Here is a 10,829-nt window from a genome sequence, read left to right as displayed (position 1 = left end):
GTTTTGTTTCATGGTCTCTGTGTGTATATAATGTCTTCTGCAGTTTCCACGATATGCTATGCATCCGATGAAGTGAGCTGTAGCTCACGAAAGCTCATGCTCAAATAAACTGGTTAGTCTCTAAGGTGCCACAAGTACTCCTTTTCTTTTTACTTTCAAATGCTGTTCTGTGAATTTGGGTAGAGACCACCAACAAATCCAGTTACCAGCAGCAAAGGTCTGAGAGAGCCTGCAGGACAGCAAGGGAATCAGGTATGTAAAAGACATAGTGCCCTGCAGCTTTCCTGACAGCAAAGCCTGAGACATCTCATCCCATTTGAATTCAAAGGGGAAGGTTCTGTCCCTTCTCTAGGCCTAGATTAACCTGGCCGTTCCTCCATCATGAACAGAGGTAGGGGAGGATCGGTGGTGCTCAGTCCAAATTTGAGTGAAGGTGGAGGGGCCCCCAATTTCCACAGTGCAGGGGCCCAAAATTCTTTAATGTGGTGGCCTTTTCTGTCCTGCCCTTTCCTCCTTCCCCTTTCTTTACTGCCTTGCCTCCATCCTCTCCTGGCCACGTCCTTCTCCCACCATGCATTAGTGGAGAGGTATCCCTAATGGCACTGTCGGTGCTGTTGGGGATGGCGGGAGGTATCACAGACAGTAGCATTCGTGCTGATGGATTGTTGCCTGGTAGGGGTGTTGCTAGACGAAGTGCTTGTACCAGCTGACTGTGGAGGCTGGTGTTATGGGCTGAAACGTGGATGTCTTTGCTGATAGTAGTGGAGATAGTTGGCCAAGGTGATGTTAGAGAAAGTGTTATCCTTAGCAGTGTTCACTGTGGCTCCAGCATTATGGGCTGCTGGGATGTGGAGGGTCTCAAAGGCAGAGTGGGTGGAGACTGAGTTAGTGCTGGCTTTGGTGAGAACCTTATTGGAGGAGAAGGTCTTCTAAGGTATTCTTATTGCCATGTCGGTCCCAGAATGTGAAAGAGACAAGGAGGGTAAGGTAGTATCTTTTATTGGACCAACTTCTGTTGGTGAGAGAGGCAAGCTTTTGAGCTCCACAAGCTCTTCTTCAGGTTTTGTCTCTTTCATTAACTGAAGCTGGTTCAATAAAAGTATTCTGAGTAATTTCCCAGGAGCTTCTTCAGCATAGATTTCCTACCACATTCCCCATCTATGCGAGGCTCCTTTCTAATACTCTCTCCCCTGTCCGACTGTTGCTATCATAGTGCTCTTACTCCAGGTTAGAGAACAGGGAGGCACCCTCTGTGTAGCCCAATGCCAGCAGCACTCTGGGAATTGCCACCTGTTCGACAGCCATTTGCACAGGGCATTCAATTGGTACCTTCCCTCCAGAACCCTTCAGAAATCCAGCAGCAGGAAGAAGGCAGCTCCTGAGCTTTGGGTCTCCTGCAGCCACCACTGCCTAAACAAATGAATATTCAGATGGGCCTATGAAAAATAGCCCACCAGTGCATTGTAGTTATTACTCTAATTACTTGGCCTTTGGGACTAGTTGCATACCATGGCAGGACTAATGGATCTTCCAGGTTCTTCCTTGTGCGAGCTTGGAAACCAGGTGCAGCTTGGCTGGTGCAGGTTATAAGAGGCTTTGCATGTGGGAAAGGCACATGGCCTCAACCAGTGGAACCTGTTATTTATTCTGGAGATACCTCAGGGAAAACAAGGATAAACTTCTTAATCCCCACTGCAGCAGCTGGCCCAGGCAAGATTTATTAGATGGCATTTTTATTATATAATCTAATGCAGTTTGGGTTTTTCTAATGTTCCTTTTTGCGCTAAAGTGGAAACATTCAAAGAGGTGGCTGGACAGGTTAGGAAAGGCAGCCGCCTTCATGGAAAAGCAGATAGTGTGTGTGGGGGGGTGGAAATGGGTGGAGACAGGAGGGCTAGGCTAGCTACGATGTGACTGAAGGGAGGGAAACCCTCAATACCCCAGAGGCTGGAATGAAGCAGAAAGGGGAAGAGAGAAAAGAGGGCCAGGGAACATTGAACCTCCCTGTTAACTAAAGATTAGAAAAGCATTTTAGGTCAGTGGCTGCACACAGGTTGCTATGGTGACCCACTCAACCTTTATACATCCAACGCAACACAGGCTGTCCCAGTGAACCGAGAGACCTTCCCCCCTGCTCCCCAGCACCCGGAGGGAGGTGATTGTGGGACAAGGGCTGGGGGCAGTAAGGGCCTCCACCTGCTGCAGCAGAAGCCAGCTTCAGTGGGGCACACAGCCAGAATTCTGTGGCACTCCCGCCACTGGTTTGTGTTATCCAACAAAGAATCTTCACCTGCCTTTGGGGCCCTCACCAGAACCCGAGAAGCTGAAGAATAAAACAAAGAAAGGAGAAGCCCTCAGGAGGGCTTTGTCCCTGGGACACAGCTGTCAGGAGTCATTGCTCAGAGCAGCCTCACATACCAACACTTTCACTAAATAACCTCAGGAGATTTGCCTTTCTTCTGCCCTCTTGCTGCTGCTTCTTGAGGGTCTGGTTTATTCTTGCAGACATAGACCAGCCTCCACTGCTCACTCTGTCAGGGGAGCCAGTGATCTGAGGTGTGTGAGAATTTAGATACCCTGTGTACCCAATGCCTGGCCATCATGTGGAGACAGCACGCCGGGGAAGATCAAGGTGCAGGGCAGTGGAAGAACGTGCCAATATTTCAACTCTTGGAGGCATAAGTTCAGAGTCAAGTCAGGTGCCTGGTAGATATTTGTCAGCTGAGCTTTTCAGAATGATCAGCATCTGTGCGTGACAGGGCCTGTTACAGGTCTGGATTGAGGGGCATTGGCAGAGCTGGTCAGGAACGCAGAGCACCTGCACACACTATGCCTGGTTCCAAGCAGCACTGTCAGTCCTGAGCTAAAGCATTTTGGAAACTGACACAAGCTAATGGGATCTCCAAGGGAGGCCGCGTTGTTGCTCAAAGCATATAGGGAAAATAGACCCTGGGTGAAGCCACACTAGAGGCTAGTGAAAAAACTCCTGGTTTCATGATGCAGGGGACTGGACCAGGTGAGCCTGTCAGTTCCACTCTGACTGCATCACACCACGTGTGAGGAGTCTGTTTCATCTACAGCATGTAGAGCTTATCCCTGCGAGTTATGGAAGGAGCAGGGCTGTGAGCCCTGGCTGAAGTGGGTGCACATATACATTTGCCAGGACATCCCTGCACCCACAAAATCAACAGTTCTGGTGATGCACAGCTACACCCCTGACTACTCGAAGCCACCCTCTCTGAGTGTAGCTTCCCTGTCTGGGACCGGTAAATTACACACACCTCTCTGAGTAAACTGAGTATTCCTCAGGAGGCACTTACATAAATGGAAAGATCAAAATACACCAGTAACATCTGAAAAACATCAAGTCTCTCCTTGCAGTCTGCTTTCGATTCGGGGAGGTTACGGCTGGGTTACATGGATCTGCTGGTATGTGAGTGTATGGAGGCAGGGCCAAAGGTGGCCCGAGAAAGCTCTTTGCTTGGATCTGTTGCATTCATAATAACCTGACCCTTATGGAAGTGCAGGTATGCACCCCATGTGCAACAAGAGCGAGGGCATGCATGCTACAGCAGCGAAATAAATGAGCCATGCATGCAACATGACTAGGTAGGCAGCGGAAAGAGTGCACTCTGCATTGTCACTCAGCTTCCTCTATGTACTCTGCATGCAGCAGATATGGCCTGTATGCTCAGCTTGCAAGATACTGCACATATCCCTGCTGCTTGACACATGTATTAATACATTATTTGTTAATCACGCACCATAGGTGAGCAGGGTTCAGTCAGTACATTTGCTGGTACTTCCCGAGGGAGTGAAAGGTGATTTCTAATGAGTCTGAGCCAGCATGATCTCTGCTGTGACAAAGAGCAGTCTCAAGGAACACTTTAGGCATAATCTGGGTGTGGCCTCAAGCCACTAGAAATCTTAGCCCAGTTTCTTCTCAAATGGAAACTAGAAATGCAGATCTCCAATTCTCCCTTAACTCTTCTGATAGTCTGTGGGCCATTAGGGACTGGTTTGATGCTTGGTTGGTTGTGCGCTCATGCACCCTGCCCACTCTTATTCTCTCCCACCTCAAGTTCAACCATGAGTTAGTCTGGTTACTTAGTACCGTCCAATTAACCTATACAATTATTTCTCGTTCTGGGCCATACCATTAATTCTGCACTGAACACTAAGTAAACCACTAAGCCCCACACTGGGACAACACATTTCAATTTAGAGGCTGAAAATGCAGAGGCATGATATCACAACCTCAGCTAGACAGTGGGTTCAGTTCTGGGCAATTCATTACCAGAAACCTAAAGATAGAAGGATGTTGACAAATTAGAGTGTGTTCAGAGAAGAGCCACAAAAATTATCCAGAGGCTGGAGGAATTGATTTATGGAGGAAGGATTGAAAGAGCTGTAACTGTCCATCTTGGGTACATGGGATGTGAGAACAGTGTTATGTTTACAGCATACACGGAAAAGTAAGATAAAAACATAAAATACCCTTGCTGGAAAGTTGCAATGTAACACTACATAGTATCTGAGAATTCAGAGTACCACCACACAAGAACCCTAAAACATAGAAAGACAAAGCAGACTGCTCCCAAAAGCAGAGATGCACAACTCACCATGCTCTAGGATGGCTCTGCAGATGGGAAGCTCAAGGCCCAGATGGCACACAGCCTCCAGGCCTGCAAGCAAGACCGGGAAACCCCTTGCAAAGTTAAAGTGATAGCTTGTGATTTTAACACACTTTTCAATACACCACAAACAAACAGTCTGCAACTATTTGATGGGTGCAAATACAAAGGAAGGAGATGAGTCATTTGTTGTGGTACAAGTGGTTGTAGCTGGAAGTAAAGGAATGGAATTTAGAACAGGAAAATTTAGGCTGAATATCAGGAATAACTCCTTGTGAGTGAGATGTATCAGGCTGAGGATGAAGTTGTCTCCTAAGAAAAAGGATGGAAAGCCACATTACCTGGGATGTTGAAAACTAGTGTAGAAATCATTATTAACTATACAACCAATAATAATGCTGCATAGGCCAGGAGATGGTTTAGATGGAGCCATGTAGGACATTTCTATCCCTGACATCTACGATCAATAATTTGTGTGTTGGCTTCGGGGGTTTGGCCTGCTGTGAAGTTTTGTGGTCAAGAACAGCACTTTGGCTGCCATTGCAATACCCAAACACACACAGCGGCATGGGAGAACAGGGAAATTGAGTTAATTCTGCCAAGCTACATGTGAAGGAATTGGGAATGGGAGAGAGGGGACAGTGCAGGGTGACTCCTCCAGCAGATCCCAGGTTTAGTCATGCTGGGCATGAAAAGCAACTCTCATCTCAAACTCAGAGGTAAAAATGTATCTGGGAACCCAGTGGTTTTCAAATGACATGAACAGCCAGTGGGAGCCCCAGCCCCATCTGACTCCCCAATTTGAGGGAGACCTTTTGACAACAGTTGTATAGCTTGTCATGCCAATAGCATAAAGGAGACAGATTGCTCAAGTGTTGGCTAGAGGTAGGTACAATTTACCCCAGTCAGGGCTATCACAGGGCCCTTTGTGGTCTCCCTGAGTGCACCTCCGCATGTGTCAGGCCTTGTGCCATTACTTATCAGGGGTAGAATTCTGTCTCTCTCTCAGACCAAGCCCTGGGCATACAGTACTCTGGACCCTATATATTACTATGCATACCCAACAGGTCCAACTGGATTCAGCATCTGCAGTTCTTCCCTTCAGGAGCCTGCAACCAGCAGCAAACAGAATGACCAGACAGCCTTCTTAAAACTAACAATACTTTGGTTTTAACAGCTGGAGCAAAGAATTTAGAAAGAGAATTTTAAACAGTCTACACACATCTATCTTACCTAACAGTGTATAATTCCCGGATGGTAACCTAGGCAGGCCTAACTTCTTCAGATATCCTACCAGGGTCCTGTGTCTCTGTCTGGTTCCCCATCCTCTTCCCCCTCTTGAAAGTGTCCCTGTAAAAATCTGCCACAGTCCCCTTGATCTTCAGGGCATTTGGCCCTTTACCTGGTATTGTCTCTTAACAAACCTCAAGTGTTTGCTGAGAAGTGGCTTATCTTGAACGACTGTTTCTCCTTCCTGTTTGTTTTTTCTTATAGCCCCTTATTAAACACATATATGCATATAGTAAACACACCAACAACAATACAGTATTAATAAATTATTACAGAGCTGCTTGGTTAGAAGTTGATACAACTTACCCTACACCCTCTGTGGTTGGGGGTTTGACTCCTGTGTCCATTTGTCAGCAGCATCCATCCCTGATCCGGGTGCAGATTGCTAGCATTACACAGAACAAAACTTTTGTTCTCTCGCTCCTTTCTCCCTGGGATCAGACAGTTTTCCCCCGTTGTTTTTTTTGCTGACAAGCCATTTACACTTCCTAATAATTTGGGAATGTCTCTCTCTTGCACTCCTTGTATTTTGAACATTGAGAGACAAACACTTTGCACTTCAGTCTCTCCATTGTTAGAGTGGTCGCACAGCCTCCAGTAGGGAATGCTGCTCATGCAGGACAGTCCAGGGAAATCTCAGCCCAAGAAACATCCCCTCCCTCTAACCCCAATATAGATCCAACTAGCACTCACTGCTCCTGAGGGATGCTTCCAAAGGAATCTCTGCCTGGGGTCACCCCTTCCTGGACTCTCACACAGAATAAGCAAGCTCTGTTCTTAGCCCACATCCTATGACCTTAAGCCCCCGCGCACTGCTTGGCTTGTCCTGTTGCTTCACAACCATGCACAGTGAATGCACAGCAGGTTCCTCTTTTGGCTAACATCCAGCCACCATGAACCCCAAGCTGCTCCCACCCCGGGTTCCTGTCACAGCTCACACCAAGTGCTTTGCATTCCCAGCACATACCCTGACCCTGACTCTCACTCTTCCTGCTTCTCCACATTCCTCTCTGACACTCCACAGAGCCATGCTCCTTTCAGTCAGACCCATGTTTACCCTGGACATAGTGGGAGGCGGTTAAATTAGCAAACGAACTGGGAAATGGCTGTTTCTTTACGAGATACAATCTCCCCCCTCGCCACATTGCCTGCCATCCCTCCCTCTGCAGTTAGATCTCCAGCACATCCTAAGGCTACATTCCACAAACATTCTATGAGTGGAAGAATCCCTCCCCAAGGGAGAACTATCCCAGGAAAAAAGAACAGGAGTACTTGTGGCACCTTAGAGACTAACAAATTTATTAGAGCCTAAGCTTTCGTGGGCTACAGCTCACTTCATCGGATGCATAGAATGCAACATATAGTAAGAAGGTGCCACAAGTACTCCTGTTCTTTTTGCAGATACAGGCTAACATGGCTGCTACTCTGAAACCCATCCCAGGAAAATATAGCTCAGATTCTAAAAGGGACCCAGAGCAGACAGTGACTGCAGGCACAGCAATTCCAAGGCCAGGCCTCCCACAGGCTCCATTAGGGAGACATCATGAGGTTTCACTCTCATTTCTTTCTATAAGAGAACTCTCTGTCAGTTAATTAATCCATTCATGAATGTGTTCATGAGGACACTTTTCTGCTGAGTCAGACCTGGCCAGAGCAGAGCCACAGTGGAGTTCATGGCCCACAGGAAAACATGTGGTCACGATAAATGGAGAATAGTGCTGATCTACTGGACAGAGTTAGCTGCCTTATTGGAATTCCGATGCTTTGTAGCAACAGCTGGTCAGAGATGGACTTCAGGAGGTCCCCCTAAGCTCTGTTTCTGTGCTGAAGGAACCTTCTGAGGTCAGTCCAACTCCTTGGCAGGGGTTCAAAGACAATTTTAGGAAATGAATCATGGCCCTCAGTGATCCAGCTGCTCAAGGAGTTTTCTTGACATACATGGATCTACAGGATGAGAAGTATAGATGACAAGCATGATTGGAATATATGGTTAATAACTTAATTCCTCCTGACCCTCAAAAATCAGAAAAACTATCCACCTCTGTTGAAACCAAAATAGGCTCCACCTAGTTCTGAACTCCACCTAGAAGTTAAAGAAAATAAGAAAACAATTCATTTTGCTTTAGATACTTTGTCTAAGGAACCACAGATAAGATCAAGAGAAAGGTTCCATCCCTAGAATAGAAATTGTTCACACTTACAAGGGGGCAACTGAACAAACTTTAAACCAATATATATTGATTACCTTCTCACCACCCACCCTATAGGTGATCACTGCAGGGAGAAGTCAGGCACGTCGGTGGAGTTGGATGGAAGGCAGTGATTCCCAAACTTTAACAACCTGCGAACCCCTTTCACTAAAATGTCAAGTCTCACGAACCCCCTCCTAAAAATGAATATTTCCAGGGATTTTCTCCTTTACTCAAGAATAAATTATAAAAGCAGTGATCTTGGAAATATAAAATTTGTTTTTATGACATGCTTATTACACACTATTATTATTAATCATTACAGTATTTTTATTATATTATGAAAACGGCAACACTCTTCCAAGATCTCATTTTCGTAGCTTGTATCACTTTGAATAAGCCTGTTATAGACAAGGCTCCTATGTTTCATCAAGGAGTATCAGATGTGAAACACCAGGAGGGTTTTTAAGAAGCCAACTCAAAGAGTTCCTCCTACACAAGCATTCAGGTCTTGAGCAGTCCAGGCAAACAACGCACATACAACAAAGCTTAAACTTGTTCTTTATAATAATTTTTAAAACAATACTAGCTGCCTATTTAATTTTAAAAACAGCAAAAAATATCCACCTCCCTTTCCATTTCTTATAAGAAGTCTTGAAGTTTAAATCTCCTCAGTGTGATAGATATGCTTTCTTTGATCTGCTCAGCTCTTGGAAGTCCAGGGGCTCCGGGCTGCTGGCCCCGTGCTGCCCAGGGTCCCTGGGGACAGCTCTGTCCACCATTAGGGAATTTTTTCTCGAGAACCCCCGGTAACATTTCACGAACCCCAGTTTGGGAACCACTGATGTGAGCGATGCTTGCACTCCACAGTCCATCTTGTACTTATGCAGTGTAAAGGGGACTTTGCAGTTCACAGTGGCATCTTTCTACAGCATGAAATTCACTTCAGTCTTGTTTTAGTGAACTTTGATTGCCCTCCCCCAGACCCTCTTTCCCATTCATTGCTAATTAGCAAGGTCAATGTATAAAGAGCAGCCCTTTCCTTTCTAACCAGCCTCCTCCTGCCTGGTTCATGAAGTATCTCTGATCAGGACATTATATTTCTGTGGCACCTTTCATCCCAGATGATCCCAAATGCTTGAGACGTCAAGTCCCATATGAACTACATGGAGGGATCCCTTCACTTACCCTGACATCCTCTCTGCATCTTGGGAGGTTGCTGAGCCAGCAGATTTTGCTTATGGCATCTTTCCCAGTAAGAAGGGCCAACCCCAGATGTCCTGATTCCCAGTCCAAACCCCAGGAATATACAAGAGACCCTCTTCTAAGGTTTGGATTCATCCATAAAGAATCAGAAATGAGCCCTTTCCCTTATGAGGGCTTCTGCTTTATGGAATCCCACAGGCATCTGTCTGGAGAGCATTAAACACGCCCCACCAGGAACTTCCTTCACAGGAAATGAATTCGACATTTCACATTCTCTTGAATCATTTCTGCAAAGATTCTATCTGACATAAATCACAGTCTTTGTATTTCACATGTCGAGTGGCTTTTAATTTAGCATATGGAGGCAAGCGGAGCAACGGCAGAGGGGCTCTCTTCAGAGTTGCTAGGGAGCAAGGCTGTCAAAGGTTTCCAAGTTCTCCTGCGTGTACAGTCATCTCTGTAGGTTCGTGGGTGGAGGGAGATAGCAACATCCTTACACTTTCCATTCCACTTGGAGAGAGGGATCTTCCATTTCTATAGTGCCTTGCAGACCAAAGGGTCCCAACTAATGAAGTACAGTTGCCTCCAAGGTGGAACTTGGCTGAACAGAAAGTCTTAAATACATGTTCACAGTATCACACAGCACAGTGGAACAGGAACAAAGACTACCAAAGCCAATCACCTGGGGAAGTCCTGGACAGTTTTCCACTCAGGAGTAGACAGCTCATTGTGCAGCTGCTTTCCCTATTCTCCACCCAGGGGGAAGGGAACAGCATGTCTTAGATGTGCCAAGATGATGCATAGGCAGTGAGTACACAGACTGGCACTTGGCAATAGACTAGCACAGGAGGGGCAGCTACTGGCCTCCGAACCCACCCAACTTGCAGTGAGAAATGACCAAGCAAAGCAGAAGGGCTCCACGCTCAGTGGCATGGGGATCCATTTTGCTAATGCTTCTCATCTATTATTTATTGCATTTTGTGGTACTTTACAGTCATGTAAAATCCTATATTAAAGCAGGTTATAAATAGGCAGAGCAACAGCTATGGTGGAGCCTGCTTCAGAGCTGGTTATAGCACCATCTGTTAAGGATTTATTACTGCCATTTCCCAGAATGACTTTTTAATAACTTATTAAGTTATATGGAGGAATGATTAAATAAATATCAATAGCGAAAGGAGGCCTATGCTTCCAGCCCTTGGGCAATACCCCCAGAGATTAGGTACAATCTCAGGGCATTGTCTTCAGTACAGGAGCAGGGTGCTCGTGGTTCCTGCTCCTGCTGCCAACCCCCCAGCTTCAGGCAGATTCCGCTGGCTGGGGTTTCACAACACTTCCTCACAGCAGCCAAGTACAATGGCCCGGGCAGAGGGTGCTGATCTCTGGTAAAGTATTTGCGCTAAGGAACAAAGATCCTGATTTCACAAAAGCATCCCTAGGACAGTGAACGAAACACAGAAAGCCTGACTTGTTTCCAAACGGAAAAATCACTCCCAGTTCTTTGACGCAT

This window comes from Chelonia mydas, chromosome 9 (genome assembly GCF_015237465.2).
Source record: "Chelonia mydas isolate rCheMyd1 chromosome 9, rCheMyd1.pri.v2, whole genome shotgun sequence".
NCBI classification, from domain to species: Eukaryota; Metazoa; Chordata; order Testudines; family Cheloniidae; genus Chelonia; species Chelonia mydas.
Note: the sequence above shows the minus strand (reverse complement) of the source record.